A 15,740-nucleotide genomic window follows, 5' to 3' on the forward strand; every position below is an offset into this window, starting at 1 on the left:
GGGAGATTTTCACAGAACGTTTGGCCCAGATAAAGTTCCTATTACAGTTTTTGCTTACTGGAGTCTCATAAAGGAACTTTTAGAACATACAACAAATGATTCTGATATAGCAGCAACAGTTACTCAGACAGAGGACATTTTAAGAGCAGCATCAAAACAGGATCTTCCGGGAGAGCCCTCCAAGGATAAAGAAGAGGGAGATCTTATTTCCCTTGAGAGTGAAGATGAGGAAGTTACAAGTCCTCTTCCAGATGCAGGCAGCACAGATGTTAACATCAGAACTAAGCTCCACCTAAATTTTATCCTTCATTGACTCGTTTTAAGGACCCTTCAAACGAGAATAAAATAGATGATGAGGAAGTTGATTTGGACCTCATAAATGAGGAAGCCTCAAAATATCATAATCCTGACTGCCCGCTTAAACAAGGACAGTCCGTTTTCTCATATCCACCTCCCTATTGCACACCCTCTGCTCCTATGGCAATGGCGGTGATAGATCCAAAGGAAGACCTTAAAGAAAAAATTAAACATTTGGAGGAACAAATAAATCTAGAGGAACAATACCAAGCTCTGATTACCAGGTTACAAAAATTAAAGACAGGCAATGAATCAGTGCCTAGTCCTGATGGATTTAAAAGGGATATTCACCCTCAAATTCTTTCTGGACAACAGTGTCCAAGAAGAGGAGTTTCCTTAATCAACAGGGATTTAAAACCCCCTACTCTAAGTGCTTTCCCTGTTACTGAGACAAGGGATAACCAGGGACAACCCTGGAGGCACCACACTGGCTTTGATTTTACTATCATAAAAGAATTAAAAACTGTTGTTTCTCAGTACGGAGCTACAGCACCATACACCCTTGCTATTTTAGACTCCATAGCAGGAAATTGGTTAACACCACAGGATTGGAATACTTTAGTTAGAGCCACCCTGACTGGAGGTGACTTCTTGCTTTGGAAGTCTGAATATTTTGAAAATTGCAAAGAGACAGCTAAAAGAAATCAACAAGCAGGAAATGGGTGGACTTTTGATATGCTCACTGGAGTAGGTGATTATGAAACCACAGACAATCAGATGCAATATGACCCTGAAGCATATGCTCAGATACAGGCGGCAGCCACTAAGGCCTGGAGAAGATTGCCTGTTAAGGGAGACATCAGCATGTCTCTTACAGGAGTCAAACAAGGCCCCGATGAGCCCTTTGCTGACTTTGTTCACAGACTTATAACAACGGCTGGTCATATTTTTGGCAGTTCTGATGCAGGTCTTGACTATGTCAAGCAACTTGCTTATGAAAATGCCAATCCTGCATTCCAAGCCACTATAAAACCTTACAGAAAGAAGACAGATTTAACAGGATATATTCATCTGTGCTCAGATATAGGACCTTCTTATCAGCAGGGCTTAGCAATGGTGGCTGCTTTTAGTGGACAGATAGTGAGGGACTTTCTTAATAATTAAGACAAAAACAAAAAGGCCTGTTTTAAATGTGGCAAGGGTGGACTCTTTGCCAAAGACTGCAGATCAGATTTACAAAAAACTCTTGATGCCAAAATACCTGGTCTCTGCACTAGGTGCAAAAGAGGGAAACATTGGACTAATGAATGCAAGTCCAAAAGCGACAATCAGGGAAATCCCCTTCCTCCACATCAGGGAAACGGGAAGGAGGGCCCACCTCAGGCCCCGAAACAAGCATATGGGGCAATCAGTTTCATTCCAGCCAACAGCAGCAACAACAATCCATTTCAGACCTCAGTAGAGCAACCACAGGGAGCGCAGGATTGGACCTCAGTTCCACCTCCCATGTTGTATTAACTCCTGACATGGGCCCTCAAGCCTTGAATACTGGAATTTTTGGCCCATTGCCTCAGGTTATTTTGGCTTAATTTTAGGAAGAAGTAGTTCTACCATGAAAGGTTTACAAGTACTCCCAGGAGTTGTAGATCAAGATTTCTTGGGAGAAATTAAGATCATGGCTAAAACAGATAACAACATTATTACTGTTACTCAGGGAGAAAGAATAGCACAGCTGATACTGTTACCATTAGTTCCAACCAAACACCCAGTTCAAAATCCTAGGAGAGGAAATGGAGGTTTTGGATTCTCTAATGTATATTGGGTACAACACAAAACTGAGCGAAAACCTTCTTTGACCTTATGGCTAGATGGCAAGTCCTTTACAGGTCTAATAGATACAGGAGCAGATGTGACCATAATTAAATAAGAGGATTGGCCTTCTTCTTGGCCTACTACAGAAGCTGTGACTAATCTTAAGGGTATTGTTCAAAATACAAATCCAAAGCAGAGTTCTAAATACCTCACTTGGAGAGACAAAGAAAACAACACAGGCCTCATTAAGCCTTATGTCATACCTCACTTGCCTGTTAATTTGTGGGGAAGAGACCTACTATCTCAGATGAAAGTAATCATGTCCAGCCCCAATGAAATTGCTGCTGCCCAAATGCTATCTCAGGGATATACACCAGGAAAAGGGCTAGGAAAGGCTAAAAATGGTATTTTACATCCCATTCCCAATGTAGGAGAGATAGACAGAAAAGGCTTGGGAAATTTTTTATTTCGGCCATTGACATGCCTGCACCCCAACTGTGTACAGATCCAATAACTTGGAAATCAGATGAACCAGTTTGGGTTGATCAATGGCCTCTAACTTCTGAAAAACTTGAAGCTGCTTGAATGTTAGTGCAGGAACAGCTAACAGCCAGACATATCATAGGGACTACTTCTCCTTGGAATACTCCTATATTTGTAATTAAGAAAAAATCTGGTAAATGGAGACTATTACAGGACTTAAGGGCTGTCGATGTCACTATGGTGCTCATGGGAGTCCTACAACCAGGGCTGCCATCTCCTGTAGCCATCCCTCAAGGATATTTTAAGGTAATTATTGACCTCAAAGACTGTTTTTTTTACTATCCCTCTACATGTAGATGATCAAAAAAGATTTGGTTTTAGACTACAATCAATAAATTTTAGAGAACCTATGAAAAGATATCAGTGGAAAGTATTGCCACAAGGAATGGCTAATAGTCCAACTTTATGCCAAAAATTCATTGCTCGTGCCTTAGAGCCTATTAGAGATTCTTGGAAACAAATGTATATTATTCATTACATGGATGATATACTCATAACAGGACAATCAGGAGAACAGGTATTACTATGTCTCACACAGCGTAAACAGCAGCTGACTATAGTAGGATTACAAATTGCTCCAGTAAAAGTTCAGCTACAAGACCCTTATACTTACCTAGGTTTCCTGCTCAATGGGCCTAGGATTATTAATCAAAAGGCAACAATCAGGAGAGATCATTTAAATACACTTAATGACTTCCAGAAGCTTCTAGGTGATATAAATTGGCTTTGGTCATATCTTAAATTAACCACAGGGGAGTTAAAACCATTGTTTGAGATATTAAAAAGAGACCCTAACCCACAATCATCCAGGACTATATCTCCTGATGCGTTAGCTGCTCTTAAAAAGGTGGAGGATGTTATTGCAGGTCAATTTGTTACCAATATTGATTATTCACATCCCTTAACGCTCATTATATTTAATACTTCCATCACTCCAATGGGTCTTCTGGCAAGATAATCCTATTATGTGGATTCATCTTCCTTCCTCACCCAAAAAAGTGCTATTGCCTTATTATGATGCAGTAGCTGATCTGATTATCATGGGGAGAGAAGATTCTAGAAAATATTTTGGAATAGAACCATATAAGATTATTCAACCCTACACCCGATCTCAGGTCAATTGGCTGTTACAAAATACTGACACCTGTCCTATAGCTTGTGCCTCATTCACGGGTTATATAAATAATCATTATCCAGCAAATAAATTGGTTCAGTTTTGCAAATTACATCCTTTTGTGTTCCCTCATATTATTAGAAGGGATCCCTTACATAATACTCTTGTTGTCTTTACTGATGGGTCATCCACAGGAAGAGCTGCTTACACCTTCCTTGATAGAACTGTCACTTTCCAGATGAAATGTACATCTGCCCAACTTGTTGAATTACAGGCTCTTATTGCAGTTTTATCTGCCTTTCCCAATCAACCCCTTAATATCTACACAGACAGTGCCTACTTAGCGCACTCGGTGCCACTCCTTGAAACTGTCTCTCAGATCAGACATGTTTCTAAAACAGCATCACTGTTCCTTCAATGTCAGACATTCATCCATAATAGAGGGGAACCTTTGTTTATTGGACACATCAGAGCTCACTCTGGCCTTCCGGGGCCATTAGTTAAGGGCAATAGAATTGCTGACACAGCTACCAAATTGGTTGCTGTAGCTTTGTCAGAGAATATTAAGCAAGCTGGATACACTCATAACCTACATCATTTAAATGCCCGCTCTCTTAGGTTATTCTATAAAATCACTAGGGAACAAGCAAGGCAAATAGTAAAAGGCTGTACCATGTGTGCTACTCATCTACCAGTTCCACATCTAGGAGTTAATCCTAAAGGCCTTGTTCCTAACATGGTATGGCAAATGGACGTTACCCATTTTTTAGAGTTTGGTAATCTAAAATATATTCATGTTTGCATAGATACATTTAGTGGATTTATATTGGCTACACTTCAGGCTGGAGAAGCAACGAAACACATAATTGCCCATCTATTACATTGTTTCTCAGTCTTGGGCATACCTAAACAAATTAAAACAGATAACTGCCCTGGATATACAGCAAAAACCCTCCAAACATTTTGTGAAAAATTACAAATTCAACATGTCACCAGAATTCCTTATAATCCTCAAGGCCAAGGAATGGTCAAGAGAGCACATCTCTCTCTTAAAACTACTATTGATAAAATAAAAAAGGGGGAATGGTACCCAATCAAGGGTTCTCCCATAATATACTTAATCATGCTTTACTCATTCTCAATTTTTTAAAAATGGATGATCATGGGAAATCTGCCGCTGATGATTTCTGGCACCCGTAATCTCAAAAGCATTTTGCCATGGTAAAATGGAAAGATTCATTGGATGGTTCATGGCATGGTCCAGACCCAGTCTTGATCTGGGGTTGAGGCTCAGTCTGCATCTTCTCTCAAAAAGCTCATGCAGCCAGATGGCTGCCAGAGTGCCTTGTACGCCAAGTTAATGAAGTTACCTCCTCCAGGGATAAAAATCATTCCTGAGAGTCCTTTCTTTTCCTTCCACAGGAATGAGCAAAACATTCCTTCTCTGGATGATGGCTGCCTGTTCACTGCTCTCCTACAGCCATGCAGGGTTTGAGGACCCTGCTAAGCCTCATGAGTATTTACTGGAGCTCAAAAACAAACCACGTGTGAGGGAGGATTTATAATGAGTACTGATGAGGCAAGTTACAAGCCGTCATACATCGGTAAACTCCTGAAACAACACATAGAGATAGATTGTGGCAGTCACATCGCATTTTGGACGACACATACACTGTGGTACTGTATCGAAAAGCCACAGATTATTCCCTCAGTTAATGGCAAATATGCACCTTGCTCGTGCACGACCTTTCACACTTCCTTCCATAGCTCTTGTTATTCCTCAGCTCAGACCTGTTATTCAGGGAACAAAACCTATTTTACTACTACCTTAATAAAGTCCCATCCAGGATCAACTGGAGGGGGTTGGTCTAATAACCCTGGAAAATTAAGTGTTGCCTCATGTCCTGCAGACCTAGTGGGGAAAACAGTTTGCTGGTCTACTATGGCACCCCTACCTGTGTCTGATGGAGGAGGCCCCCAATATTCTAATAGAGCCAAGCAAGTCCATGAAAAAATTCAACGGATGTACGAGGAACTGCATCCCAGTCTGTTATATCACCCACTAGCATTACCCAACCACAGACCTTCTAAGATAGAACCTGCCACTTATGATATCATTGAGGCCACTCACGCCTCGCTTAATCAGTCTAACTCTCCCTTGACTGTAGATTGTTGGCTTTGCCTTCAGCAAGGATATCCTGTTCCACTAGCTATACCAATTGATTATAGAAATAACTCTGCTACTGACCTCACAGTGATAAGTTATAAGACTATGACCAATCTTGATGCGTCTTAGTCCAGTTTTGCTGGTAGAAATGGCTTACCGACTCCACCATTTCTAGTACAGCCATTCATGTACTCCAATACTACTTGCTTTTTTTCATCTGGCTATAATAATACCTGGGATTTAGATGTAGAGACTATAACCTTTAGTGGTTGTTCTGAAACATTCAATCTTTTGCAGCTATTGTGCCCCCCCTAATGGCACTGTGTTCATTTGTGGAGGTAATAAGGCTTTTACTCAACTGCCTATCAACTGGACTGGACTATGTGTCTTAGCTGCCTTACTCCCAGATGTAGACATTATTCAAGGAGATGAGCCTGTCCCTATACCAACAATTGACTACATTACAGGGTGACCTAAACAAGCTGTCACTTTCATTCCTCTACTTGCAGGACTTGGAATAACTACAGCAGTGGCCTCAGGTACTGCTGGTTTGGGGGTCTCTCTTACTCAATATAATAAATTATCCAGACAATTGATTTCTGATGTACAGATACTCTCAAGCACCATACAAGATCTTCAAGATCAGGTAGATTCCTTGGCAGAAGTGGTCCTACAAAATAGAAGAGGTTTAGACCTTCTAACTGCCGAACAGGGAAGCATTTGTTTGGCTTTGCAGGAGAAGTGCTGTTTCTATGCCAACAAGTCAGGAATTGTTAAGGACAAGATCAAACAGCTGCAAGAAGACCTAGAAAAACGCCGACAAGCACTGGCTGATAATCCACTATGGACTGGATTCAGTGGACTCCTTCCATATCTCCTTCCTTTCTTAGGTCCCCTCCTTTGCTTGCTGCTAGTCATATCTATAGGTCCTTTGATATTCAACAAGATTATGGCTTTCATCAAAGCTCAAAGTGAGGCTATACAGGCAAAAACTATTCAGGTTCATTACCATCGACTGGAGATGATGGATTGTGATGGTGCAACATTTGATCAATATTAGATTGTAATAGACCATCACCCCTGTGCGCTGAACTGGTTAGCCAATGATGGGTAAGATTCGTGGGAGCGAATACCAACTTAAGACAGGAAAAGTGGGCTAGAGCCTCATTATCCAATGGCAGGTAAGGATGATGCTCTGCACGGACAACCTAAGACAGGCGCAGTTCCAGAGGGATTGACACTCCAGCTCTATAAAATAAAAAAGGGGGACCTGTCCGGAGCCGGCAGGTCACACGCCCTGCCTTGCCTCAAGGTCACGTGCCCTGCCTTGCCTCATGGTTATGCCCCCTGCGTCACCTCATGTTGAGCTAAGATGGCGTCTGCCAGATGCTGGTGGGGCTTGCCTCTACCTGTACACACAACTGTCAGACTATACCAGGTGCATCAGACTTGATTGCGTGGTGCTTCATGATTGGCCAACTTCACTTCCTTATTCCAGTTCTGGCACGAGGACTAGTCTTCCCTTCACGCGCTTTCCCCTGATTGGTTTTTGTACTTTATATTAACTGTGTTTACTCCCCTAATAAATGAGACTTGATCAGGCTTTTGTCTTGTCTCCATTTCCCGTGTCTCCCCCAATCCCCGCTCCCCCCTCCAGTTTCCCATTGAAGTCCTGCGGGTTGGGACAAGTCTCCTCCGTTAATTTGGTGAGGATTCGCCAGCACCATCAGCGGAAGAAGTCTCCTCATCTTCTTCCTGTTTTTGGATTTCTGTTGAGGCCTTGACCAAACTCTCTGGCACCCAAATTGGCGATTGTGTGTCCTGTAGGAAATCACAAACAGATCGTTGGTTCCAGATTAATACCAGATCTGGGCCTTTCCATTGTCCTGATAGAATGTCCTTCCAGGGCACTTGAGATAGATGCTTTTTATTAGGCTCTGAATGATGGTCAGCAGCCGATTGGCCCTCAGAATCAAGATTTAAAAAATTTAAAATGAACAAGACAACAGACAATTTGCCCTTTGGGGATCTGTATGATGCCCCTATTCCACCCTTTTGTTTATAAATTATGTTTTTAAGCGTTAAATGGGTACACTCAACAATGCTTTGTCCAGAATTCCCTTTGTCACAGGGAATTCCTGTGACATATTGAATATTAAAGGTGGAACAAAATTTTTTAAAGGCCTGGGACATATATCCAGGACCACTATCTGTTTTAATTTGTTTGGGAAATCCTAGGATGAAGAAAGAGTGTAAACAGTGTGTTATTACATCTTTGTTTTTTTCTCCAGTAAGAGCAGAGGCCATAATAAATCCTGAAAAGGTATCAATAGACACATGAATGAATTGTAGTTTTCCAAATTCTGAATAATGGGTTACATCCATTTGCCAAATATGATTAGGCTGAAGCTCTTTTGGATTTACTCCTAATGAGGGGTTAGGAATAAATATAACACATTTAGCACAAGACTTGACTATGTCTCGAGCTGTTGCCTTAGTAATTTTAAGCATGTGCATAGAGTGGAAGCATTTACATGAAATTTAGAATGAAAAGTTTTTGCATTTTCAAGCATATTAAAGATGTGTGGGTCTCTGGTGGCCATGTCTGTTAAATCATTGTGTAAACTTAAAGGACCTGGAAGGTCAGTATGAGCCCAAACATGCCCAATAAAAAAAGGATTTTTTCTGTCCCAAATAAGTTTTTGTAAACTATGCAAATATTTAGTAATAGTGGAGGTGAGGGAAATCATACCAGTTGATTCTAAATTTTGAACAGCATTAACAATGTATTTGCTATCAGAGAATAGGTTAAAAGTTTCATGGTGGGTTTTGATACTTCTATAGCTACTAATAGTTCCATTTGTTGTGCAGGTACTCTTATTAAACAACAATGTTTTTTTAACATTATCTATAGTAATAGCACTCGTACCATTTTTGATCCATCAGTAAATATAAGGGTAGCTCCTGTAATAGGTTCTTTTCTGGTGACTTTAAGAAAAATTATAGGATGTTGACTACAAAATTGGAGAAGAGGATCAGATGACAAATGATTGTCAAACACAGCAGAAGTACTAGGAAAGACTACTGCCCATGAATTTGAATTATTAATAAGATACTGTATCTGATCAGTAGTATATGGAATAGTGATAGTTGAGGGATGTGATCCAAAGGTGGAAAGGGATACTTTTAATGCCTTAAGGATTTATTCTGCCACAGATTCAGTAAACAAGGCTAAGACCTTGTTAGGGGCATAATTTATGTGAACCCATAGAATAGGACCCTTTGCCAAAACACTCCTGTGGGTAACTTATTTGTGGCCAAGACAATGAATGATAAATGCTTAGTTAGGTCAATATGATCAAGATGAGCCTTTTCCATACCTCTTTCAACAAGTTTGAGAGCTGTTCAAGCCTCGGGGTAAGCACTCGCTTAGAAAGAGGGTCAGAATCACCTTTAAGAATATCAAACGGAGAACAAACTTGAGGTGGGTAAATGAAGGTAAGGTCTAATCCAATTAATATGACCCAAAAGTTTTTGAAAATCATTTAATGTTCTAAGCTCGTCCACCTGAATGGTAATTTTTTACAGGTTTAACTATAGTTTGATTTATGATAGATCCTAGGAAGTTTTTGGTGTCTGTGATTTGTACTTTATTAATGGCAATATGTAAGCCCCATCTTTCAAGTGACTTTAGTAAGGAATTATAACATTGCTTTAAGATAGGTTTTTCCTTATGAGCTAGCAAAATATCATCCATATAAGGATAGATTAAAAGTTGAGGGTTAATTTGTTGATACACACCAGGGTGGAAATTAATCTGATTACCTTGCCCTTCATATGGTCCTTGGCCTGTCAGCATGTTTAGATTCCATTGAGGATTGCTCACAACTGCATTATGTTGGGCAGTATCAGATCATAACTCCTGGTCAGCCACCTTCCATTTTCATATGGCTATGCTTTTGTTAGAATTGGAAGCCATACCCAATCCCCTTAAAGTCTGATCTGCCTGCTGAAGTGGCCAGGCATTTGGCCATTCTGTAATTTTGATAATACTTTTGTCAGCCCCAGTATCTAATAAGCCCTCAAAATTTTGCCTTCTATCACTAACTTTGTCATAGTCCTATCTTTTTAACCCCATGTAAACATGACCATATTTTGGCCAGTAGAACCTTACCCTTTATTTCCCCTAATTATTTTTTTGATGGATATTGATCATAGCAACTGGGTAAGACCAACAATTGTGCTATGTGATCACCCTGAGCTATTATTGCTACAACTCTTGGTGAAGAACAAGGATTTTTATTTCTCCTGTAAAATCAGGTTCTATAACTCCACAGACAATATTTAATCCTTTTGAAGCAGAAGAACTCTTCCCCAGAATTAGTCCCACTGTTCCTGTAGGTAATCGCTGACAACTGAAGTTGGTATTGGCTGTACTTCCATCTCTGGAGTTAATACTGCTCTAGCAGAGGCATAGAGATCTAAACATCTACTTTCTCTTTCAGAAGCTTGACTTGATTATTCTTTTTCTACAGTTTTTAGTATCTTTTACCCTTCTCTTAACTGTTTTTGAAATTTTGATTTTTTGGAAGTCAGACAAAAATGAACTAATGTACACAATGCTATAAAAAACAACAACCAGAAACCAAACACGAAAAGGTAACACAAACCTTAATTTACACATATTTGTTATGGGACGTCCTTTGCTGTCTCTTGAGACAGTCTTTCAATATATTCTCTCTCTAGGAGAATCTTCTGTTAATAATCCCTCTCTAGGGGCCTCTTCTGTTAAAAACTTAAGGCCATCATTTCCTCAAATAGGGAAACCTTCACGTTAATTACACTAGCGAAACTGTATTTTTTTTTTTTTGTACCTGAGCGCTCACGAATTTCCAGTTCCATCCTCATCTGATCCCAGTCCGCGCCACAACATTCGGAACGACATGGCTTATTCCCCGGTCAGGCCACCACTTGCAGATATCCACGGCTGCTTGCCAACAGGGCTGCTCTAAGCAGCTCGCTGCCCAGCTTCTCTTAGGGGAAACTGCAGCTTCTTTGCCTTTTCGCTTACCAAAAACTGCCCCTCCTCACACTTATGGTCCTACCTGGGGGACAGAAGACACGTACTCTTCAGAAGTTCATGAAGCAGCTTCCCCTTTATTCTAATAACACCCTCAATATATATGCAGTCTCATGCATAAGCAATTGTAACCAGGTATGTCCATCAATTCTGTTAAAGGTCAACCAGTCACTCGCAAGAGCATACATGTATAGTATATATCTCATGGGATAGGCAGTTGAACTGATTATAATACAGCCAATTGTAAATGTGTTGTGCCTTTCTCCATCCATATTCAGAGGCCATTTACTCTCTGCCAGTCTCCTTCTTCGAATGGACCTGGTGTAACCCTGGGCCCGGGGTTCTGCTCTCCACAAGTATTCAGCTACAAACATTTTCATACATCAATAGACAGGGATCAACATTTCACCTCAGGATGCACCAATTGATTGTGTGTCTTGATGTACAGGAAAGGTTCCTTGCAGGATTTCTGTGGAAAGGAAGAAAACATTTTCTAACAAATTTGGTGGCTTTGTTTGTGGCTGGGTTGTCTGCAGTGGATATGACAGAGTCAGACCACTAGAGGGTCTAGAGGGTACCAAGAAGCAGTTCCTGGGAAACTGAAGAAATGGCTCCTCTTGGAGAGTGCTCACCTAGCATATGCAAAAACCAGGATTCGAGTCCCTCCGTAGAACCTTAGTGCGGGAAGTGATGGAAGAAATCTTGAACACGCCAAATCTCTCTCATATAATATTTTCCTTCTCTTTTCATCAACTCAATGGGCACAGTTGAAATAGAACAAGTTGGACATGCAAAGCCATTTCCAATCAGACTTTCAGCATGGAGTTGCACTCAAACTTAGCAGTGCTTTCCCGGTCACCTGCATTTCCGAGCAGGAGATGTTCCTTGACACCGTTCAACTCACAGCAACCCATGGGTTAGCCCCTTCTCATGACATGCTCATGGCGTTATATCATCAGCAAGCTTTTCAGGAAGAAGATGCTCACCATTTTGCAAATGGCAGGAACTTCAAAATGAAAACTGCAGTAGTCTTTGGGATTATCAGGCTTCTTGGGCACACTCCACATGCTGTGCAACTGAAGGGGACTTGCATTGCTCTGCAGCTTTCATGTCAACCTCAGGGTCATCTAGAAAAGAAAGAGATGAGGACCAAAGACAGCCGCCCATGCCCATGCCTTTTCTCACTCAGTATTCCTCGACATTGTGTTGCAAATGACTTGGAGCCCAATTGTATGATTTGGGGATGCATACGTATTAGCTGCTGCTGATAGCAATCAGGAGGAACTGGGGGAATGTGCAACCTAGTCTCCCAGTATCATTGGAGGTCCAGTCTCAAGGGAAATGAAGCCCTTTTGTAGACTATTGTTAATTAGGATGGAGGATCTGAAGAGTTGCAATGCAGACTTGGTTGAAGATGAAGGTGTGCTCATGTGCACCATGGTTCTGAAAGTGAGTGACTTGTGCTTTGCAGGCTTAAGAATGACACAAGAAGCCTTATAGGAAAGAAGTCACACTGAGAGAGGGAAAACAGAGACACAAGGCTGCTGATGGGATGGCAGTAGATATAGCCAGTCCTGGAAATAATAAAAATGCTCCAATTTGAAAATGCATGAGAATACACTCTTCCTGCTCACTAAGGACTATCACACTTTTGCATGTTCCCAAAGTGTCCTCTTTTGATATTCAGGTTTTGCACATTCCATTGGGTATTGACTTTTGCTTTTGAACAGGAGCATTTGAACCAAACCTATGATATTGAGGTGAACTCATGATTTCCAGAGCCATGGTTCTCTGCTGCATATCACAATGAAAATTCATTTCCATTGAAGGTCAATGGAGAAGAGTGTGTGGTATAAGGAAGGCCTGTCCTAAGAGGTCTTGTGCTGAAAAAATCTAAAAATCAGCATATACATCATCTGATGTCCCTTACAATCAACAGGAAAAAGCCAGGAATCAGCAAAGGGTATTAGGGTCAGTCATGATGCTTGCCCAGAGAATGTCCTCACACTGACTACAACCTGTACCTGAATGGTATATTGAAACTAAAGAAATGTCTGGGATTTGGGACACAGACCTTAAGCAATGCCCATTTATTTAGTGTCCCTTCACTGAAGTTACTTTTCAACACCAACACACTTCTACTTCTCATTCCCCTCAAAAGTCTTTACTCGTCCTTTTAGAGTATTCAGCCTTGAAGCTCTGTGTCATTCCTCTATCTGCCAGATGTCTCTTCACCTCTGCTATTCTGCCCTGTGAAAATGTGTTCATCATGCCAAGAGCAGGCTCTTGTTTCATCCACTGGCTTTTTCTCTGAATCTTATGAGGTCTGATAATAGGACTGTTGGCCATTTCTCAGTGGGCCTTGTGCCACAGAGACAGCAGTCTTGGCAAGGGAATGAACACATGGGTGAACAGAGAACGGCTGGATATTTCTGCCTCTGAAGGTCAGTTGCAAGACATGTGGAAAAATCATGGCAGGACAAATTCTGAGTGCAGCCCAATTGTAAGGCAGCAGCCAAGGTGGTTAGCAATGACATGTGGAGTGAGAACAGAACATCTCTGCTTGTGTGGCAGGTCTCTCCTTTCCTCCATACAACATGATGACTGAAAATCACCCTGGTCTCTTCATAGCCACTAGAGCAGCCACACACCTGCAGTTGGAAGAACAACACACCAAGTTCCAGCTGTCTCCTGTTAGGGCTATCTAACAAATGAGGGCAACCGACAAGACAAGCTGTATTGTTTCCAAATTCAAGGAGCACATAATTCAGGGAGCTGTGCCCCACGCTCCCCAGGCCTGAGCTGTCTGCAGCCATCATGCCCTGTGGCTGCTAGGACCCTAGGCGAGGTACCTGGCTCTGCCAAATCCTGGGTGTGCCCAGAAATGGAGGAGATTTTTCGGAGGGCAATGAGGATGGGGCTGGTGCTAAGCTGAGTGAACACGTGACCTCCTGCGGCCCTCTGCCCCTGCCTGGTCCCCCAGAGCTGGTGGGGGCTCCCTTCCCAGTGCAGGAGCTAGGTGACCTCACTGACATGATGCCTGGTGCGGCCAAACCATAACATCACCACCTAGCAGGCCTGAAGAGTGTGAATTTTCAGGTTTCAGCGGGGTACCCTGACCTGCTGGAACCGGAGACATTGTCAGCCCACTCGCCTTCACCCCATAAAATGCATAGATTCACATCACTGGGTCATCAGATTCGGATACCATTTCTTGAAATATCAGGTCTCTGACTCTGAATCACTTCCTCTATACTCTCACCATCACCATGCAGCTGGTGCTTTTTTCCAATCTTGTTCTGAAGCCACAGGATCAGAAGCATCTGTGGTTGCCATGGGAACCGTGATGACACCAAGCTCTCATGCAGCCCCTCTGTGACCTCAGGTGCTGTCTGAGGTGCAGGCAGGAGTTCACAGAAACCACTTCTCAAAATCTAGGAGACCCAATGCACGGAGAAAGCCTCTGCGGAAAGAGAGAAAGTGCATGATCCTAGGCAGCCTCGAAACTCTTGCTTCCTTCACACCTGCCATGCCCAAAGCCAGCCCTGTCCACTGAGAATAGAGTCGCTCTCCAATCCTTTTTTCTTAAGGAATGGGAACACTGGAACCAAAAGTGAGGCCATTTTCAGAGGGGAACAGACTGAAGTTGAAGGATTGAGAGGTCCAGTATATGACTTTCAGCCACTTATCTCACTCCATTTTACCTTGATAGAGCGAGCTACAAACCTAAGGAGCGGCAGTGGACATTGTATGAAGAATTTGTGTTTTCTTCCTGCCAGCAAATATTGATCCTGTGACCCCAGACTGGTGAGCCATCACCACTTCCCTTTTCCTCTTTAGTAGTACTAACAGGCCTGGCTGTGTTCCTGAGGAATTCCCTCAGTTGGGGAATAAGGGTTTGCCCAGGAGAAATAACTTTTCTTTCTCATCCATAAATCACATGGTACACAAGATCCAGCACCTCCACTTGGTTGTGCCTTTTGCCCTCATATCTCCTGGTAAGAAAATGTCCAAGGAAAATGCCAGAAGGAAAAAGAGGAGTGAGGAAGGCATCAGTGGTTTGTAATTTGAATGTCCAGGGATCCAGGTTTGAATGATCCCCGATATGAAAACTTTGTACTGACAAACTCTGCATATTCTGATTCTCCCATGTGCTTGCCTCTCCTTCAGCCTCGCCCCACCTGGCCTCCACGCTCACTGACATCATTCTCTGCTCAGTACTAAGCTACAAATCTTTTCCTCCATCAATAGACAGAGATAAACATTTCAACTCAAGATGCACCAATTGATTGTGTGTCTTGATGTACAGGAAAGGTTCCTTGCAGGATTTCTGTGGAAAGGAAGATGAATATTTTCTAAGGAATTTGGTGGCTTTGTTTGGGGCTGGGTTGTCTGCAGTGGATTTGACAGAGTCAGACCACTAGAGGATCTTGAGGGTACCAAAAAACAGTTCCTGTGAAGCTGAAGAGATGGCTCCTCTTGGAGAGCGCTCACCTAGCATATACAAGGACCAGGCTTCAAGTCCCTCCACAGTACCTCAGTCCGGGAAGGGACGGAAGTACTCCTGAATATGACAACTCTCCCTCCTCTCATCTTTTTCTTCTCTTTTCATCAACTCAACGGGCACAGTTGAAACAGAACCAGTTGGACATGCACGCCATTTCCAATCAAGTTTCAGCAAGGAGCTGCACTCAAACTTAGCAGTTCTTTCCAGGTCACCTACGTTT

This window comes from Sciurus vulgaris (genome assembly GCF_902686455.1).
Source record: "Sciurus vulgaris genome assembly, contig: HiC_scaffold_261_arrow_ctg1, whole genome shotgun sequence".
Classification (NCBI taxonomy): Eukaryota; Metazoa; Chordata; class Mammalia; order Rodentia; family Sciuridae; genus Sciurus; species Sciurus vulgaris.